Consider the following 20,355-nt stretch of genomic DNA (forward strand, 5'->3'; position numbering starts at 1 on the left):
CTGTAAAAATGGCAATGTTGGTCACATCGAGGCTTTAAAAAGTAGTTATTCAACATGAGGCACAATTCAAATGACATTTTTAATCAATTTTTCTAAAGTCCAAAAATCAATTTTCTGATGAAAAACGATGACCCGTGACCTGTTGAACTTTGTCCAGATGGTCAGAAATGGTAATTTTTTAATGTTTAATTTTTTGACTGTAAATGACTATTGCATGTGAATTATCACTTTTGGAACTAAACTAAGTGTGTTTAGAGTCATTTTAATGCCTCAAATTGGTGGAAATAGAAGCTTCTAGTAGGAGAAAAAGTCTGTAAAAATGGCAATATTGGTCACATTGAGGCTTTAAAAAGTAGTTATTCAACATGAGGCACAATCCAAATGACATTTTGAATCAATTTTTCGAAAGTCCAAAAAATCCATTTTCTGATGAAAAACGATGACCCGCGACCTGTCGAAATTTCTCCAGATGGTCAGAAATGGTAATTTTTTAATGGTTCATTTTTTGACTGTAAATGACTATTGCATGTGAATTATCACTTTTGGAAGTAAAATAAGTGTGTTTAGAGTCATTTTAATGCCTGAAATTGTTCGAAATAGAAGCTTCTAGTAGGAGAAAAAGTCTGCAAAAATGGCAATTTTGGTCACATTGAGGCTTTAAAAAGTAGTTATTCAACATGAGGCACAATCCAAATGATATTTTGAATCAATTTTTGTAAAGTCCAAAAAATCCATTTTCTGATGAAAAACGATGACCCGTGACCTGTCGAAATTTCTCCAGATGGTCAGAAATGGTAATTTTTTAATGTTTAATTTTTTGACTGTAAATGACTATCTCATGTGAATTATCACTTGTGGAACTAAAATAAGTGTGTTTCGAGTCATTTTAATGCCTGAAGTTGGTCAAAATAGAAGCTTCTAGTAGGAGAAAAAGTGTGTAAAAATGGCAATTTTGGTCACATTGATTCTTTAAAAAGTAGTTATTCAACATGAGGCACAATCCAAATGACATTTTGAATCAATTTTTCTAAAGTCCACAAAATCCATTTTCTGATGAAAAACGATGACCCGTGACCTGTCGAAATTTCTCCAGATGGTCAGAAATGGTAATTTTTTAATGTTTTATTTTTTGACTGTAAATGACTATTGCATGTGAATTATCACTTTTGGAACTAAAATAAGTGTGTTTAGAGTCATTTTAATGCCTGAAATTGTTCGAAATAGAAGCTTCTAGTAGGAGAAAAAGTCTGCAAAAATGGCAATTTTGATCACATTGAGGCTTTAAAAAGTAGTTATTCAACATGAGGCACAATCCAAATGATATTTTGAATCAATTTTTGTAAAGTCCAAAAAATCCATTTTCTGATGAAAAACGATGACCCGTGACCTGTCGAAATTTCTCCAGATGGTCAGAAATGGTAATTTTTTAATGTTAAATTTTTTGACTGTAAATGACTATTGCATGTGAATTATCACTTTTGGAACTAAAAGAAGTGTGTTTAGAGTCATTTTAATGCCTGAAATTGGTCGAAATAGAAGCTTCTCGTAGGAGAAAAAGTCTATAAAAATGGCAATATTGGACACATTGAGGCTTTAAAAAGTAGTTATTCAACATGAGGCACAATCCAAATGATATTTTGAATCAATTTTTCTAAAGTCCAAAAAATACATTTTCTGATGAAAAACGATGACCAGTGACCTGTCGAAATTTCTCCAGATGGTCAGAAATTGTAATTTTTTAATGTTTAATTTTTTGACTGTAAATGACTATCGCATGTGAATTATCACTTGTGGAACTAAAATAAGTGTGTTTAGAGTCGTTTTAATGCCTGAAATTAGTCATAATAGAAGCTTCTGAGAAGGAGAAAAAGTCTGTAAAAATGGCAATTTTGGTCACAATGAGGCTTTAAAAAGTAGTTATTCAACATGAGGCACAATCCAAATGATATTTTGAATCAATTTTTCTAAAGTCGAAAAAAAAAAAATTCTGATGAAAAACGATGACCCGCGACCTGTCGAAATTTCTCCAGATGGTCAGAAATGGTAATTTTTTAATGTTTAATTTTTTGACTGTAAATGACTATTGCATATGAATTATCACTTTTGGAACTAAAAGAAGTCTGTTTAGAGTCATTTTAATGCCTGAAATTGGTCGAAATAGAAGCTTCTAGTAGGAGAAAAAGTGTGTAAAAATGGCAATTTTGGTCACATTGAGGCTTTAAAAAGTAGTTATTCAACATGAGGCACAATCCAAATGACATTTTGAATCAATTTTTCTAAAGTCCAAAAATCAATTTTCTGATGAAAAACGATGACCCGTGACCTGTTGAACTTTCTCCAGATGGTCAGAAATGGTAATTTTTTAATGTTTAATTTTTTGACTGTAAATGACTATTGCATGTGAATTATCACTTTTGGAACTAAACTAAGTGTGTTTAGAGTCATTTTAATGCCTCAAATTGGTGGAAATAGAAGCTTCTAGTAGGAGAAAAAGTCTGTAAAAATGGCAATATTGGTCACATTGAGGCTTTAAAAAGTAGTTATTCAACATGAGGCACAATCCAAATGACATTTTGAATCAATTTTTCGAAAGTCCAAAAAATTCATTTTCTGATGAAAAACGATGACCCGCGACCTGTCGAAATTTCTCCAGATGGTGAGAAATGGTAATTTTTTAATGGTTCATTTTTTGACTGTAAATGACTATTGCATGTGAATTATCACTTTTGGAAGTAAAATAAGTGTGTTTAGAGTCATTTTAATGCCTGAAATTGTTCGAAATAGAAGCTTCTAGTAGGAGAAAAAGTCTGCAAAAATGGCAATTTTGGTCACATTGAGGCTTTAAAAAGTAGTTATTCAACATGAGGCACAATCCAAATGATATTTTGAATCAATTTTTGTAAAGTCCAAAAAATCCATTTTCTGATGAAAAACGATGACCCGTGACCTGTCGAAATTTCTCCAGATGGTCAGAAATGGTAATTTTTTAATGTTTAATTTTTTGACTGTAAATGACTATCTCATGTGAATTATCACTTGTGGAACTAAAATAAGTGTGTTTCGAGTCATTTTAATGCCTGAAGTTGGTCGAAATAGAAGCTTCTAGTAGGAGAAAAAGTGTGTAAAAATGGCAATTTTGGTCACATTGATTCTTTAAAAAGTAGTTATTCAACATGAGGCACAATCCAAATGACATTTTGAATCAATTTTTCTAAAGTCCAAAAAATCAATTTTCTGATGAAAAACGATGACCCGTGACCTGTCGAAATTTCTCCAGATGGTCAGAAATGGTAATTTTTTAATGTTTAATTTTTTGACTGTAAATGACTATCGCATGTGAATTATCACTTGTGGAACTAAAATAAGTGTGTTTAGAGTCGTTTTAATGCCTGAAATTAGTCATAATAGAAGCTTCTGAGAAGGAGAAAAAGTCTGTAAAAATGGCAATTTTGGTCACAATGAGGCTTTAAAAAGTAGTTATTCAACATGAGGCACAATCCAAATGATATTTTGAATCAATTTTTCTAAAGTCGAAAAAAAAAAAATTCTGATGAAAAACGATGACCCGCGACCTGTCGAAATTTCTCCAGATGGTCAGAAATGGTAATTTTTTAATGGTTCATTTTTTGACTGTAAATGACTATTGCATGTGAATGATCACTTTTGGAACTAAAATAAGTGTGTTTAGAGTCATTTTAATGCCTGAAATTGTTCGAAATAGAAGCTTCTAGTAGGAGAAAAAGTCTGCAAAAATGGCAATTTTGGTCACATTGAGGCTTTAAAAAGTAGTTATTCAACATGAGGCACAATCCAAATGATATTTTGAATCAATTTTTGTAAAGTCCAAAAAATCCATTTTCTGATGAAAAACGATGACCGGTGACCTGTCGAAATTTCTCCAGATGGTCAGAAATGGTAATTTTTTAATGTTTAATTTTTTGACTGTAAATGACTATTGCATATGAATTATCACTTTTGGAACTAAAAGAAGTGTGTTTAGAGTCATTTTAATGCCTGAAATTGGTCGAAATAGAAGCTTCTAGTAGGAGAAAAAGTGTGTAAAAATGGCAATTTTGGTCACATTGATTCTTTAAAAAGTAGTTATTCAACATGAGGCACAATCCAAATGACATTTTGAATCAATTTTTCTAAAGTCCAAAAAATCCATTTTCTGATGAAAAACGATGACCCGTGACCTGTCGAAATTTCTCCAGATGGTCAGAAATGGTAATTTTTTAATGTTTTATTTTTTGACTGTAAATGACTATTGCATGTGAATTATCACTTTTGGAACTAAAATATGTGTGTTTAGAGTCATTTTAATGCCTGAAATTGTTCGAAATAGAAGCTTCTAGTAGGAGAAAAAGTCTGCAAAAATGGCAATTTTGGTCACATTGAGGCTTTAAAAAGTAGTTATTCAACATGAGGCACAATCCAAATGATATTTTGAATCAATTTTTCTAAAGTCCAAAAAATACATTTTCTGATGAAAAACGATGACCAGTGACCTGTCGAAATTTCTCCAGATGGTCAGAAATTGTAATTTTTTAATGTTTAATTTTTTGACTGTAAATGACTATCGCATGTGAATTATCACTTGTGGAACTAAAATAAGTGTGTTTAGAGTCGTTTTAATGCCTGAAATTAGTCATAATAAAAGCTTCTGAGAAGGAGAAAAAGTCTGTAAAAATGGCAATTTTGGTCACAATGAGGCTTTAAAAAGTAGTTATTCAACATGAGGCACAATCCAAATGATATTTTGAATCAATTTTTCTAAAGTCGAAAAAAAAAAAATTCTGATGAAAAACGATGACCCGCGACCTGTCGAAATTTCTCCAGATGGTCAGAAATGGTAAATTTTTAATGTTTAATTTTTTGACTGTAAATGACTATTGCATGTGAATTATCACTTGTGGAACTAAAAGAAGTGTGTTTAGAGTCATTTTAATGCCTGAAGTTGGTCGAAATAGAAGCTTCTAGTAGGAGAAAAAGTCTGTAAAAATGGCAATTTTGGTCACATCGAGGCTTTAAAAAGTAGTTATTCAACATGAGGCACAATTCAAATGACATTTTTAATCAATTTTTCTAAAGTCCAAAAATCAATTTTCTCATGAAAAACGATGACCCGTGACCTGTTGACCTTTCTCCAGATGGTCAGAAATGGTAATTTTTTAATGTTTAATTTTTTGACTGTAAATGACTATTGCATATGAATTATCACTTTTGGAACTAAAAGAAGTGTGTTTAGAGTCATTTTAATGCCTGAAATTGGTCGAAATAGAAGCTTCTAGTAGGAGAAAAAGTGTGTAAAAATGGCAATTTTGGTCACATTGAGGCTTTAAAAAGTAGTTATTCAACATGAGGCACAATCCAAATGACATTTTGAATCAATTTTTCTAAAGTCCAAAAATCAATTTTCTGATGAAAAACGATGACCCGTGACCTGTTGAACTTTCTCCAGATGGTCAGAAATGGTAATTTTTTAATGTTTAATTTTTTGACTGTAAATGACTATTGCATGTGAATTATCACTTTTGGAACTAAACTAAGTGTGTTTAGAGTCATTTTAATGCCTGAAATTGGTGGAAATAGAAGCTTCTAGTAGGAGAAAAAGTCTGTAAAAATGGCAATATTGGTCACATTGAGGTTTTAAAAAGTAGTTATTCAACATGAGGCACAATCCAAATGACATTTTGAATCAATTTTTCGAAAGTCCAAAAAATCAATTTTCTGATGAAAAACGATGACCCGCGACCTGTCGAAATTTCTCCAGATGGTCAGAAATGGTAATTTTTTAATGGTTCATTTTTTGACTGTAAATGACTATTGCATGTTAATTATCACTTTTGGAACTAAAATAAGTGTGTTTAGAGTCATTTTAATGCCTGAAATTGTTCGAAATAGAAGCTTCTAGTAGGAGAAAAAGTCTGCAAAAATGGCAATTTTGGTCACATTGAGGCTTTAAAAAGTAGTTATTCAACATGAGGCACAATCCAAATGATATTTTGAATCAATTTTTGTAAAGTCCAAAAAATCCATTTTCTGATGAAAAACGATGACCCGTGACCTGTCGAAATTTCTCCAGATGGTCAGAAATGGTAATTTTTTAATGTTTAATTTTTTGACTGTAAATGACTATCTCATGTGAATTATCACTTGTGGAACTAAAATAAGTGTGTTTCGAGTCATTTTAATGCCTGAAGTTGGTCGAAATAGAAGCTTCTAGTAGGAGAAAAAGTGTGTAAAAATGGCAATTTTGGTCACATTGATTCTTTAAAAAGTAGTTATTCAACATGAGGCACAATCCAAATGACATTTTGAATCAATTTTTCTAAAGTCCAAAAAATCCATTTTCTGATGAAAAACGATGACCCGTGACCTGTCGAAATTTCTCCAGATGGTCAGAAATGGTAATTTTTTAATGTTTAATTTTTTGACTGTAAATGACTATCTCATGTGAATTATCACTTGTGGAACTAAAATAAGTGTGTTTCGAGTCATTTTAATGCCTGAAGTTGGTCGAAATAGAAGCTTCTAGTAGGAGAAAAAGTGTGTAAAAATGGCAATTTTGGTCACATTGATTCTTTAAAAAGTAGTTATTCAACATGAGGCACAATCCAAATGACATTTTGAATCAATTTTTCTAAAGTCCAAAAAATCCATTTTCTGATGAAAAACGATGACCCGTGACCTGTCGAAATTTCTCCAGATGGTCAGAAATGGTAATTTTTTAATGTTTAATTTTTTGACTGTAAATGACTATCTCATGTGAATTATCACTTGTGGAACTAAAATAAGTGTGTTTCGAGTCATTTTAATGCCTGAAGTTGGTCGAAATAGAAGCTTCTAGTAGGAGAAAAAGTGTGTAAAAATGGCAATTTTGGTCACATTGATTCTTTAAAAAGTAGTTATTCAACATGAGGCACAATCCAAATGACATTTTGAATCAATTTTTCTAAAGTCCAAAAAATCCATTTTCTGATGAAAAACGATGACCCGTGACCTGTCGAAATTTCTCCAGATGGTCAGAAATGGTAATTTTTTAATGTTTAATTTTTTGACTGTAAATGACTATCGCATGTGAATTATCACTTGTGGAACTAAAATAAGTGTGTTTAGAGTCGTTTTAATGCCTGAAATTAGTCATAATAGAAGCTTCTGAGAAGGAGAAAAAGTCTGTAAAAATGGCAATTTTGGTCACAATGAGGCTTTAAAAAGTAGTTATTCAACATGAGGCACAATCCAAATGATATTTTGAATCAATTTTTCTAAAGTCGAAAAAAAAAAAATTCTGATGAAAAACGATGACCCGCGACCTGTCGAAATTTCTCCAGATGGTCAGAAATGGTAAATTTTTAATGTTTAATTTTTTGACTGTAAATGACTATTGCATGTGAATTATCACTTGTGGAACTAAAATAAGTGTGTTTAGAGTCATTTTAATGCTTGAAGTTGGTCGAAATAGAAGCTTCTAGTAGGAGAAAAAGTCTGTAAAAATGGCAATGTTGGTCACATCGAGGCTTTAAAAAGTAGTTATTCAACATGAGGCACAATTCAAATGACATTTTTAATCAATTTTTCTAAAGTCCAAAAATCAATTTTCTGATGAAAAACGATGACCCGTGACCTGTTGAACTTTGTCCAGATGGTCAGAAATGGTAATTTTTTAATGTTTAATTTTTTGACTGTAAATGACTATTGCATATGAATTATCACTTTTGGAACTAAAAGAAGTGTGTTTAGAGTCATTTTAATGCCTGAAATTGGTCGAAATAGAAGCTTCTAGTAGGAGAAAAAGTGTGTAAAAATGGCAATTTTGGTCACATTGAGGCTTTAAAAAGTAGTTATTCAACATGAGGCACAATCCAAATGACATTTTGAATCAATTTTTCTAAAGTCCAAAAATCAATTTTCTGATGAAAAACGATGACCCGTGACCTGTTGAACTTTCTCCAGATGGTCACAAATGGTAATTTTTTAATGTTTAATTTTTTGACTGTAAATGACTATTGCATGTGAATTATCACTTTTGGAACTAAACTAAGTGTGTTTAGAGTCATTTTAATGCCTGAAATTGGTGGAAATAGAAGCTTCTAGTAGGAGAAAAAGTCTGTAAAAATGGCAATATTGGTCACATTGAGGCTTTAAAAAGTAGTTATTCAACATGAGGCACAATCCAAATGACATTTTGAATCAATTTTTCGAAAGTCCAAAAAATCAATTTTCTGATGAAAAACGATGACCCGCGACCTGTCGAAATTTCTCCAGATGGTCAGAAATGGTAATTTTTTAATGGTTCATTTTTTGACTGTAAATGACTATTGCATGTGAATTATCACTTTTGGAACTAAAATAAGTGTGTTTAGAGTCATTTTAATGCCTGAAATTGTTCGAAATAGAAGCTTCTAGTAGGAGAAAAAGTCTGCAAAAATGGCAATTTTGGTCACATTGAGGCTTTAAAAAGTAGTTATTCAACATGAGGCACAATCCAAATGATATTTTGAATCAATTTTTCTAAAGTCCAAAAAATCCATTTTCTGATGAAAAACGATGACCCGTGACCTGTCGAAATTTCTCCAGATGGTCAGAAATGGTAATTTTTTAATGTTTAATTTTTTGACTGTAAATGACTATTGCATGTGAATTATCACTTTTGGAACTAAAATAAGTGTGTTTAGAGTCATTTTAATGCCTGAAATTGTTCGAAATAGAAGCTTCTAGTAGGAGAAAAAGTGTGTAAAAATGGCAATTTTGGTCACATTGATTCTTTAAAAAGTAGTTATTCAACATGAGGCACAATCCAAATGACATTTTGAATCAATTTTTCTAAAGTCCAAAAAATCCATTTTCTGATGAAAAACGATGATCCTTGACCTGTCGAAATTTCTCCAGATGGTCAGAAATGGTAATTTTTTAATGTTTTATTTTTTGACTGTAAATGACTATTGCATGTGAATTATCACTTTTGGAACTAAAATAAGTGTGTTTAGAGTCATTTTAATGCCTGAAATTGTTCGAAATAGAAGCTTCTAGTAGGAGAAAAAGTCTGCAAAAATGGCAATTTTGGTCACATTGAGGCTTTAAAAAGTAGTTATTCAACATGAGGCACAATCCAAATGATATTTTGAATCAATTTTTGTAAAGTCCAAAAAATCCATTTTCTGATGAAAAACGATGACCCGTGACCTGTCGAAATTTCTCCAGATGGTCAGAAATGGTAATTTTTTAATGTTAAATTTTTTGACTGTAAATGACTATTGCATGTGAATTATCACTTTTGGAACTAAAATAAGTGTGTTTAGAGTCATTTTAATGCCTGAAATTGGTCGAAATAGAAGCTTCTCGTAGGAGAAAAAGTCTGTAAAAATGGCAATATTGGTCACATTGAGGCTTTAAAAAGTAGTTATTCAACATGAGGCACAATCCAAATGATATTTTGAATCAATTTTTCTAAAGTCCAAAAAATACATTTTCTGATGAAAAACGATGACCAGTGACCTGTCGAAATTTCTCCAGATGGTCAGAAATTGTAATTTTTTAATGTTTAATTTTTTGACTGTAAATGACTATCGCATGTGAATTATCACTTGTGGAACTAAAATAAGTGTGTTTAGAGTCATTTTAATGCCTGAAATTAGTCATAATAAAAGCTTCTGAGAAGGAGAAAAAGTCTGTAAAAATGGCAATTTTGGTCACAATGAGGCTTTAAAAAGTAGTTATTCAACATGAGGCACAATCCAAATGATATTTTGAATCAATTTTTCTAAAGTCGAAAAAAAAAATTTCTGATGAAAAACGATGACCCGCGACCTGTCGAAATTTCTCCAGATGGTCAGAAATGGTACATTTTTAATGTTTAATTTTTTGACTGTAAATGACTATTGCATGTGAATTATCACTTGTGGAACTAAAAGAAGTGTGTTTAGAGTCATTTTAATGCCTGAAGTTGGTCGAAATAGAAGCTTCTAGTAGGAGAAAAAGTCTGTAAAAATGGCAATTTTGGTCACATCGAGGCTTTAAAAAGTAGTTATTCAACATGAGGCACAATTCAAATGACATTTTTAATCAATTTTTCTAAAGTCCAAAAATCAATTTTCTCATGAAAAACGATGACCCGTGACCTGTTGAACTTTCTCCAGATGGTCAGAAATGGTAATTTTTTAATGTTTAATTTTTTGACTGTAAATGACTATTGCATATGAATTATCACTTTTGGAACTAAAAGAAGTGTGTTTAGAGTCATTTTAATGCCTGAAATTGGTCGAAATAGAAGCTTCTAGTAGGAGAAAAAGTGTGTAAAAATGGCAATTTTGGTCACATTGAGGCTTTAAAAAGTAGTTATTCAACATGAGGCACAATCCAAATGACATTTTGAATCAATTTTTCTAAAGTCCAAAAATCAATTTTCTGATGAAAAACGATGACCCGTGACCTGTTGAACTTTCTCCAGATGGTCAGAAATGGTAATTTTTTAATGTTTAATTTTTTGACTGTAAATGACTATTGCATGTGAATTATCACTTTTGGAACTAAACTAAGTGTGTTTAGAGTCATTTTAATGCCTGAAATTGGTGGAAATAGAAGCTTCTAGTAGGAGAAAAAGTCTGTAAAAATGGCAATATTGGTCACATTGAGGTTTTAAAAAGTAGTTATTCAACATGAGGCACAATCCAAATGACATTTTGAATCAATTTTTCGAAAGTCCAAAAAATCAATTTTCTGATGAAAAACGATGACCCGCGACCTGTCGAAATTTCTCCAGATGGTCAGAAATGGTAATTTTTTAATGGTTCATTTTTTGACTGTAAATGACTATTGCATGTGAATTATCACTTTTGGAACTAAAATAAGTGTGTTTAGAGTCATTTTAATGCCTGAAATTGTTCGAAATAGAAGCTTCTAGTAGGAGAAAAAGTCTGCAAAAATGGCAATTTTGGTCACATTGAGGCTTTAAAAAGTAGTTATTCAACATGAGGCACAATCCAAATGATATTTTGAATCAATTTTTCTAAAGTCCAAAAAATACATTTTCTGATGAAAAACGATGACTAGTGACCTGTCGAAATTTCTCCAGATGGTCAGAAATTGTAATTTTTTAATGTTTAATTTTTTGACTGTAAATGACTATCGCATGTGAATTATCACTTGTGGAACTAAAATAAGTGTGTTTAGAGTCATTTTAATGCCTGAAATTAGTCATAATAAAAGCTTCTGAGAAGGAGAAAAAGTCTGTAAAAATGGCAATTTTGGTCACAATGAGGCTTTAAAAAGTAGTTATTCAACATGAGGCACAATCCAAATGATATTTTGAATCAATTTTTCTAAAGTCGAAAAAAAAAAATTCTGATGAAAAACGATGACCCGCGACCTGTCGAAATTTCTCCAGATGGTCAGAAATGGTACATTTTTAATGTTTAATTTTTTGACTGTAAATGACTATTGCATGTGAATTATCACTTGTGGAACTAAAAGAAGTGTGTTTAGAGTCATTTTAATGCCTGAAGTTGGTCGAAATAGAAGCTTCTAGTAGGAGAAAAAGTCTGTAAAAATGGCAATTTTGGTCACATCGAGGCTTTAAAAAGTAGTTATTCAACATGAGGCACAATTCAAATGACATTTTTAATCAATTTTTCTAAAGTCCAAAAATCAATTTTCTCATGAAAAACGATGACCCGTGACCTGTTGAACTTTCTCCAGATGGTCAGAAATGGTAATTTTTTAATGTTTAATTTTTTGACTGTAAATGACTATTGCATATGAATTATCACTTTTGGAACTAAAAGAAGTGTGTTTAGAGTCATTTTAATGCCTGAAATTGGTCGAAATAGAAGCTTCTAGTAGGAGAAAAAGTGTGTAAAAATGGCAATTTTGGTCACATTGAGGCTTTAAAAAGTAGTTATTCAACATGAGGCACAATCCAAATGACATTTTGAATCAATTTTTCTAAAGTCCAAAAATCAATTTTCTGATGAAAAACGATGACCCGTGACCTGTTGAACTTTCTCCAGATGGTCAGAAATGGTAATTTTTTAATGTTTAATTTTTTGACTGTAAATGACTATTGCATGTGAATTATCACTTTTGGAACTAAACTAAGTGTGTTTAGAGTCATTTTAATGCCTGAAATTGGTGGAAATAGAAGCTTCTAGTAGGAGAAAAAGTCTGTAAAAATGGCAATATTGGTCACATTGAGGTTTTAAAAAGTAGTTATTCAACATGAGGCACAATCCAAATGACATTTTGAATCAATTTTTCGAAAGTCCAAAAAATCAATTTTCTGATGAAAAACGATGACCCGCGACCTGTCGAAATTTCTCCAGATGGTCAGAAATGGTAATTTTTTAATGGTTCATTTTTTGACTGTAAATGACTATTGCATGTGAATTATCACTTTTGGAACTAAAATAAGTGTGTTTAGAGTCATTTTAATGCCTGAAATTGTTCGAAATAGAAGCTTCTAGTAGGAGAAAAAGTCTGCAAAAATGGCAATTTTGGTCACATTGAGGCTTTAAAAAGTAGTTATTCAACATGAGGCACAATCCAAATGATATTTTGAATCAATTTTTGTAAAGTCCAAAAAATCCATTTTCTGATGAAAAACGATGACCCGTGACCTGTCGAAATTTCTCCAGATGGTCAGAAATGGTAATTTTTTAATGTTTAATTTTTTGACTGTAAATGACTATCTCATGTGAATTATCACTTGTGGAACTAAAATAAGTGTGTTTCGAGTCATTTTAATGCCTGAAGTTGGTCGAAATAGAAGCTTCTAGTATGTTATGTTATGTTATGTTATGCACTTTTGTATTGCGCACAGCTGCCCCAGCTAAGGGGCGTCCTGGCGCATGGCAGGCAATGTGCAACAGATAGCAGAAACACAACACAAATAAAAGATCTATTTAAAAAAGAAACGTTTTCAGGGCTTTGCGAAAGGCCAAGAGGTCGGTCAATAGCCGCAAGTCCACTGGGAGGGAATTCCAGAGTTCAGCCGCCCTCACCCTAAAAGAGCGGCCACCAGCCCGACACAACCTGTATCGGGGGACCACCGCGCGCGCTTGGCTTCCCGATCTCAAAGCGCGGGAAGGAACATACCACGACAGGAGGTCAGCAAGAATTGGCGGATCTACTCCCCTCAAGATCTTAAACGCCAAACACAGCACCTTGAACTGGATGCGTGATTTAATGGGGAGCCAATGCAAGGATCTCAAGACACCTGAGACAGAGCTCCTTCGGGGTAAGCCTACAATGGCTCTAGCCGCGGCATTCTGCACTCGTTGAAGGCGGGTAGTCTCCGCCATGTTGGTCCCTACCAAGAGCGAGCTGGCATAGTCCAGGCGAGATAATACCGTGGCCTGGACAATCAGCTGCCTGGTACCACGGTCAAAGAACTTAAGAATGGGCCTCAGCGACCGCAGGATGCCAAAGCAACCGGCCGCGATTTTCTTCGAGTGGCCCTCGTAACTGAGAGCGGGATCCATCCACACTCCCAGATTCCTAAGTTCAGTGACCGGGAGAGGGGCCGGCCCCAGTTCAATGGGCCACCACTTGTCCCCCCACAGTTCCGCCTTCCTGCCAACGATCATGATCTCAGTTTTCTTCGCGTTGAGCTGGAGACAGTTGATCTTCATCCAGCTTGCCACCGCCCTAAGTCCACTCTGAAACCTGGGGGCATCCCGATCCGCATCCCCGCTGATAGTCACCGCTAGCTGAGTATCGTCAGCATACGAGACCATAGTCATGTCCCATTGCTTGACGATCTCAGCCAGCGGTCTCACATACAGATTGAAAAGCGTGGGACTCAGCGAGGAGCCTTGCGGGACCCCCTGTCTCAGAGAAAGGAATTGGGACTGGTACGGTGGCAACGCAACGCTAAAGAAACGATCGTTTAGGAAAGAGCGAAACCACTGGAGGGCAGAGCCACCCAGCCCGACCTCCTCCAGGCGATGCAGCAGGATAGGATGGGACACGGTGTCGAACGCGGCGCTCAGATCTAATAAAACGAGCGCCGCTGTCTGCCCCGCATCCATCACCGTGCGTAGGTGTTCAGCCATGGAGAGAAGGGCAGACTCCGTGCTGTGACCAGCACGGAAGCCATTTTGGGTGGGATCCAAGATGTTAAACTGGATGAGGTGGGCCGAGAGAACTTTGTTGACATGGGCCTCCATTACTTTGGTAGGCCAGGGAAGCAAAGAGATAGGCCGATAGTTTTCAGGCTTGTCTGGGTCCAGTGAGGGCTTCTTAAGGATGGGGGAAACCATCGCCCGCTTCCAGCTACGGGGGACCGTGCCCGACTCCAACGAGATGTTGATCAGGGAGTGTATCACGGTCCGACCCACGAACGACTCATCTCTAAAGAGAGCCGAACTGAGAGGGTCGGCGGGGGACCCAGATTTCACCTGCTTTGCCAGGATGTTAAACCCTTCCAATGTCAACAGGGGAAGCGAGTGCAGGGCTGTGTCTCCACAGATGGAAATCGGAGACTCAACTGGGGGTCCTGTGGATGGAAAGGTCATATAGATGTTTTGGACCTTTTCCTGAAAGAACACCGCGAGAGCTTCACAATGAGCAGTAGAGCCCGTCGTCGGAGCATCGGGGCGCTTAGCTAGAAGATCCTTCATCAATTTGAAAATAGTTTTCGAGGGGTTAGAGCTGTTGCCGACTTCGGCAGTATAATACAATGCCCGAGCACGGCACACAGCCCGATGGTATACTTTGACGGAGGCGAGATAGATAGCTTTTTTTCCCGAGTCGTACGCCTTCCGCCAAGCCCTCTCTGCACGCCTGCAACTGCCCTTGAGCGCACGTAGGGCGCCATCGTACCATGGGCTAGATTCTCTGGCACTGGTCTTACAGGCGGTGAGTGGAATGAGCGCATCTAGCGCTTTGGAGATCCACGCGCAGAACCCATCGTAACCTGAATCAACAGTTAAAAACGGATCTAATGGCTCTGCAGCGAGGACACGGTGCAGATCTTCCAACCGTAATTTGCCCCAGTGCCGCCTTACAATCAGCTTTGCAGGAGGGATGACAGTCCTACCTGACAAAGGGGTACTAATGGCGACCAAAGAGTGATCAGTCCAACCCAGGGGCGAGACGGCAGTGACAGAAGCATTTGTCAAATTAGTGAAGAAGGGATCTAGCGTATGGCCACCGATGTGAGTGGGCTGCTGAACAAGCTGCAGCAACTGTAAGGCCTCCAAATCCGTGAGAATGCCACTGACCGCGGGTAGGTTAGGTCTATCGAAATGGAGATTAAGGTCCCCCAGAATCGAAAAATTGGGACACCCCACCACCAAGGAGCTGACCACATCCGGGAAAGCGGCGCGAAACGCCGCCTCGCTCCCTGGGGGACGATAGACCACCATCCCCGAGAGTGAAAAGTGTGGAGTAACCAGAATCTTAAACAGCGCACTTTCACATCCCGCAATGGTCAGTGCGGTCCAGGAGCAAGTAAGGCTAGAACGAATAGCCAGGGCAATTCCCCCTCCCCTAGAAGATCGATTAAGGGTACGGGCTGTATAGTCAGGGGGGAATGCCAGATTAATAATGGCTGCATCCTCGTCTTTCAGCCATGTCTCGGTGATAGCCACGATGTCCGGGCTTGCATCCTGCAACAGGTCAAATACTGCCTGATAATGTGACACCAGAGACCTAGCATTAAAACTAAAAATGCGGAGAACATGCTCCGGGCAGGTGTGGCAAACGGCTGCCACCGGACGTGTGGGGGCAATAGAAGTAGCTTGCTCCAAAAACCACTGACAGCCAGCACAATGATAGGGACCGTCCAATGGATGTAGGAGGGGTAAGCTACAGCCAGCAGTCCGGCGCCCCAGGTCACGCAGGGTGTCACAAGAGTATGTCAACATGGCTGGAAATAACCAACCACTCCTCGAACCAGCAGGGCCTGGCCAGAGTCCCGCGCGTCCTTAGCGCGGACGGGCGCAGACGGGCAGGACTCTGGCACGACTCCGGCCACGCGACGGCGTCCCAGCTGCGCGTTCCCGCTGCGCGGAGAGGACGACTTTAAATAGGCGTCCCCTGGACTGAAGCGAGCGTCAAGACGCTCTAAGATGGCGCCCGCAAAAGCGCCAACAGCCCCAATCCAAAATGGCGGCCAAAGTTGATTAGATATGCCCCCTCGGGACCCGGACCCGCCAAAACGGCGGTGCATCAACTCTTTAAATGCAGGTAAGTGGAGACCCTTGCCCCCAGGCCAAGCAGCAAAGCACAAGATAAAATAAACGCTAACAAAAGGACATTTAGTTAAAATGCAGCGCTAAAGAGCGACGCGCTAAAAGCTAGGACAGAGGTAACAGAGGTAGCAGCAGAGCCTGACCGCCGTCAAACCCCACGAGTCCGCCTTAAATAGGCGTCCCCTGGACTGAAGCGAGCGTCAAGACGCTCTAAGATGGCGCCCGCAAAAGCGCCAACAACCCCAATCCAAAATGGCGGCCAAAGTTGATTAGATATGCCCCCTCGGGACCCGGACCCGCCAAAACGGCGGTGCATCAACTCTTTAAATGCAGGTAAGTGGAGACCCTTGCCCCCAGGCCAAGCAGCAAAGCACAAGATAAAATAAACGCTAACAAAAGGACATTTAGTTAAAATGCAGCGCTAAAGAGCGACGCGCTAAAAGCTAGGACAGAGGTAACAGAGGTAGCAGCAGAGCCTGAGGAGAAAAAGTGTGTAAAAATGGCAATTTTGGTCACATTGATTCTTTAAAAAGTAGTTATTCAACATGAGGCACAATCCAAATGACATTTTGAATCAATTTTTCTAAAGTCCAAAAAATCCATTTTCTGATGAAAAACGATGACCCGTGACCTGTCGAAATTTCTCCAGATGGTCAGAAATGGTAATTTTTTAATGTTTAATTTTTTGACTGTAAATGACTATCGCATGTGAATTATCACTTGTGGAACTAAAATAAGTGTGTTTAGAGTCGTTTTAATGCCTGAAATTAGTCATAATAGAAGCTTCTGAGAAGGAGAAAAAGTCTGTAAAAATGGCAATTTTGGTCACAATGAGGCTTTAAAAAGTAGTTATTCAACATGAGGCACAATCCAAATGATATTTTGAATCAATTTTTCTAAAGTCGAAAAAAAAAAAATTCTGATGAAAAACGATGACCCGCGACCTGTCGAAATTTCTCCAGATGGTCAGAAATGGTAAATTTTTAATGTTTAATTTTTTGACTGTAAATGACTATTGCATGTGAATTATCACTTGTGGAACTAAAATAAGTGTGTTTAGAGTCATTTTAATGCTTGAAGTTGGTCGAAATAGAAGCTTCTAGTAGGAGAAAAAGTCTGTAAAAATGGCAATGTTGGTCACATCGAGGCTTTAAAAAGTAGTTATTCAACATGAGGCACAATTCAAATGACATTTTTAATCAATTTTTCTAAAGTCCAAAAATCAATTTTCTGATGAAAAACGATGACCCGTGACCTGTTGAACTTTGTCCAGATGGTCAGAAATGGTAATTTTTTAATGTTTAATTTTTTGACTGTAAATGACTATTGCATGTGAATTATCACTTTTGGAACTAAACTAAGTGTGTTTAGAGTCATTTTAATGCCTCAAATTGGTGGAAATAGAAGCTTCTAGTAGGAGAAAAAGTCTGTAAAAATGGCAATATTGGTCACATTGAGTCTTTAAAAAGTAGTTATTCAACATGAGGCACAATCCAAATGACATTTTGAATCAATTTTTCGAAAGTCCAAAAAATCCATTTTCTGATGAAAAACGATGACCCGCGACCTGTCGAAATTTCTCCAGATGGTCAGAAATGGTAATTTTTTAATGGTTCATTTTTTGACTGTAAATGACTATTGCATGTGAATTATCACTTTTGGAAGTAAAATAAGTGTGTTTAGAGTCATTTTAATGCCTGAAATTGTTCGAAATAGAAGCTTCTAGTAGGAGAAAAAGTCTGCAAAAATGGCAATTTTGGTCACATTGAGGCTTTAAAAAGTAGTTATTCAACATGAGGCACAATCCAAATGATATTTTGAATCAATTTTTGTAAAGTCCAAAAAATCCATTTTCTGATGAAAAACGATGACCCGTGACCTGTCGAAATTTCTCCAGATGGTCAGAAATGGTAATTTTTTAATGTTTAATTTTTTGACTGTAAATGACTATCTCATGTGAATTATCACTTGTGGAACTAAAATAAGTGTGTTTCGAGTCATTTTAATGCCTGAAGTTGGTCAAAATAGAAGCTTCTAGTAGGAGAAAAAGTGTGTAAAAATGGCAATTTTGGTCACATTGATTCTTTAAAAAGTAGTTATTCAACATGAGGCACAATCCAAATGACATTTTGAATCAATTTTTCTAAAGTCCACAAAATCCATTTTCTGATGAAAAACGATGACCCGTGACCTGTCGAAATTTCTCCAGATGGTCAGAAATGGTAATTTTTTAATGTTTTATTTTTTGACTGTAAATGACTATTGCATGTGAATTATCACTTTTGGAACTAAAATAAGTGTGTTTAGAGTCATTTTAATGCCTGAAATTGTTCGAAATAGAAGCTTCTAGTAGGAGAAAAAGTCTGCAAAAATGGCAATTTTGATCACATTGAGGCTTTAAAAAGTAGTTATTCAACATGAGGCACAATCCAAATGATATTTTGAATCAATTTTTGTAAAGTCCAAAAAATCCATTTTCTGATGAAAAACGATGACCCGTGACCTGTCGAAATTTCTCCAGATGGTCAGAAATGGTAATTTTTTAATGTTAAATTTTTTGACTGTAAATGACTATTGCATGTGAATTATCACTTTTGGAACTAAAAGAAGTGTGTTTAGAGTCATTTTAATGCCTGAAATTGGTCGAAATAGAAGCTTCTCGTAGGAGAAAAAGTCTATAAAAATGGCAATATTGGACACATTGAGGCTTTAAAAAGTAGTTATTCAACATGAGGCACAATCCAAATGATATTTTGAATCAATTTTTCTAAAGTCCAAAAAATACATTTTCTGATGAAAAACGATGACCAGTGACCTGTCGAAATTTCTCCAGATGGTCAGAAATTGTAATTTTTTAATGTTTAATTTTTTGACTGTAAATGACTATCGCATGTGAATTATCACTTGTGGAACTAAAATAAGTGTGTTTAGAGTCGTTTTAATGCCTGAAATTAGTCATAATAGAAGCTTCTGAGAAGGAGAAAAAGTCTGTAAAAATGGCAATTTTGGTCACAATGAGGCTTTAAAAAGTAGTTATTCAACATGAGGCACAATCCAAATGATATTTTGAATCAATTTTTCTAAAGTCGAAAAAAAAAAAATTCTGATGAAAAACGATGACCCGCGACCTGTCGAAATTTCTCCAGATGGTCAGAAATGGTAATTTTTTAATGTTTAATTTTTTGACTGTAAATGACTATTGCATATGAATTATCACTTTTGGAACTAAAAGAAGTCTGTTTAGAGTCATTTTAATGCCTGAAATTGGTCGAAATAGAAGCTTCTAGTAGGAGAAAAAGTGTGTAAAAATGGCAATTTTGGTCACATTGAGGCTTTAAAAAGTAGTTATTCAACATGAGGCACAATCCAAATGACATTTTGAATCAATTTTTCTAAAGTCCAAAAATCAATTTTCTGATGAAAAACGATGACCCGTGACCTGTTGAACTTTCTCCAGATGGTCAGAAATGGTAATTTTTTAATGTTTAATTTTTTGACTGTAAATGACTATTGCATGTGAATTATCACTTTTGGAACTAAACTAAGTGTGTTTAGAGTCATTTTAATGCCTCAAATTGGTGGAAATAGAAGCTTCTAGTAGGAGAAAAAGTCTGTAAAAATGGCAATATTGGTCACATTGAGGCTTTAAAAAGTAGTTATTCAACATGAGGCACAATCCAAATGACATTTTGAATCAATTTTTCGAAAGTCCAAAAAATTCATTTTCTGATGAAAAACGATGACCCGCGACCTGTCGAAATTTCTCCAGATGGTGAGAAATGGTAATTTTTTAATGGTTCATTTTTTGACCGTAAATGACTATTGCATGTGAATTATCACTTTTGGAAGTAAAATAAGTGTGTTTAGAGTCATTTTAATGCCTGAAATTGTTCGAAATAGAAGCTTCTAGTAGGAGAAAAAGTCTGCAAAAATGGCAATTTTGGTCACATTGAGGCTTTAAAAAGTAGTTATTCAACATGAGGCACAATCCAAATGATATTTTGAATCAATTTTTGTAAAGTCCAAAAAATCCATTTTCTGATGAAAAACGATGACCCGTGACCTGTCGAAATTTCTCCAGATGGTCAGAAATGGTAATTTTTTAATGTTTAATTTTTTGACTGTAAATGACTATCTCATGTGAATTATCACTTGTGGAACT

The sequence above is a fragment of the Triturus cristatus genome, chromosome 5_2, assembly GCF_964204655.1.
Source record: "Triturus cristatus chromosome 5_2, aTriCri1.1, whole genome shotgun sequence".
Classification (NCBI taxonomy): Eukaryota; Metazoa; Chordata; class Amphibia; order Caudata; family Salamandridae; genus Triturus; species Triturus cristatus.